We start from the raw sequence: 2,271 nt of genomic DNA on the forward strand, positions 1-2,271 counted from the left end.
TCGTTGCTCGCGCGACTAACGACGACCAGCCGAGAAGGCTGTAGTTTATCGCATCGATTTCATCGAGCAACCGATGGACGCTGCCGCGTTCGTTCGTAAATGAATGTTATACATACTCACGGATAGCCTGAGGCGAATAATCGCAAACGACGACGCGTCGATTGTGCGGCCATCGTTGCTCGCGCGACTAACGACGATCAGCCGAGACGGCTGTAGTTTATCGCATCGATTTCATCGAGCAACCGATGGACGCTGCCGCGTTCGTTCGTAAATGAATGTTATACATACTCACGGATAGCCTGAGGCGAATAATCGCAAACGACGACGCGTCGATTGTGCGGCCATCGTTGCTCGCGCGACTAACGACGATCAGCCGAGACGGCTGTAGTTTATCGCATCGATTTCATCGAGCAACCGATGGACGCTGCCGCGTTCGTTCGTAAATGAATGTTATACATACTCACGGATAGCCTGAGGCGAATAATCGCAAACGACGACGCGTCGATTGTGCGGCCATCGTTGCTCGCGCGACTAACGACGATCAGCCGAGACGGCTGTAGTTTATCGCATCGATTTCATCGAGCAACCGATGGACGCTGCCGCGTTCGTTCGTAAATGAATGTTATACATACTCACGGATAGCCTGAGGCGAATGATCGCAAACGACGACGCGTCGATTTTGCGGCCATCGTTGCTCGCGCGACTAACGACGACCAGCCGAGAAGGCTGTAGTTTATCGCATCGATTTCATCGAGCAACCGATGGGCGCTGCCGCGTTCGTTCGTATATGAATATTATACATACTCACGGATAGCCAGAGGCGAATAATCGCAAACGACGACGCGTCGATTTTGCGGCCATCGTTGCTCGCGCGACTAACGACGACCAGCCGAGACGGCTGTAGTTTATCGCATCGATTTCATCGAGCAACCGGTGGACGCTGCCGCGTTCGTTCGTAAATGAATAATATACATACTCATGGCTAACTTGAGGCGAATAATCGCAAACGACGACGCGTCGATTTTGCGGCCATCGTTGCTCGCGCGACTAACGACGACCAGCCGAAACGGCTGTAGTTTATCGCATCGATTTCATCGAGCAACCGATGGACGCTGCCGCGTTCGTTCGTAAATGAATAATATACATACTCATGGCTAACTTGAGGCGAATAATCGCAAACGACGACGCGTCGATTTTGCGGCCATCGTTGCTCGCGCGACTAACGACGACCAGCCGAAACGGCTGTAGTTTATCGCATCGATTTCATCGAGCAACCGATGGACGCTGCCGCGTTCGTTCGTAAATGAATAATATACATACTCATGGCTAACTTGAGGCGAATAATCGCAAACGACGACGCGTCGATTTTGCGGCCATCGTTGCTCGCGCGACTAACGACGACCAGCCGAAACGGCTGTAGTTTATCGCATCGATTTCATCGAGCAACCGATGGACGCTGCCGCGTTCGTTCGTAAATGAATAATATACATACTCATGGCTAACTTGAGGCGAATAATCGCAAACGACGACGCGTCGATTTTGCGGCCATCGTTGCTCGCGCGACTAACGACGACCAGCCGAAACGGCTGTAGTTTATCGCATCGATTTCATCGAGCAACCGATGGACGCTGCCGCGTTCGTTCGTAAATGAATGTTATACATACTCATGGCTAACTTGAGGCGAATAATCGCAAACGACGACGCGTCGATTTTGCGGCCATCGTTGCTCGCGCGACTAACGACGACCAGCCGAGACGGCTGTAGTTTATCGCATCGATTTCATCGAGCAACCGATGGACGCTGCCGCGTTCGTTCGTAAATGAATAATATACATACTCATGGCTAACGTGAGGCGAATAATCGCAAACGACGACGCGTCGATTGTGCGGCCATCCGTTGCTCGCGCGACTAACGACGACCAGCCGAGAAGGCTGTAGTTTATCGCATCGATTTCATCGAGCAACCGATGGGCGCTGCCGCGTGCGTTCGCCCGATTGCGCGTGAAGTTACTGTTCGGAACCAAGAATATACGGGTGTATTATACCCGTTTGGTCGCAGCCACGCGCAAAGGCTTTTGAATGTACTGTACGCCCGGCCGTCGAACGATGGTTTTCCGTCATTCAGGAAACAAAAAGAAACTTTTGTCGTCGATATGGCGCGTTCAATCCTCCGTCGATACGCTGGTCGGAGGTGCGAACATCGAATATTTTTAAAGCAAAGAACAAGGAGCATTTTTAAATACAAAGAGAAAAATTGTAAATTGTATATGAT

Source organism: Colletes latitarsis, unplaced genomic scaffold, assembly GCF_051014445.1.
Source record: "Colletes latitarsis isolate SP2378_abdomen unplaced genomic scaffold, iyColLati1 scaffold0152, whole genome shotgun sequence".
Classification (NCBI taxonomy): domain Eukaryota; kingdom Metazoa; phylum Arthropoda; class Insecta; order Hymenoptera; family Colletidae; genus Colletes; species Colletes latitarsis.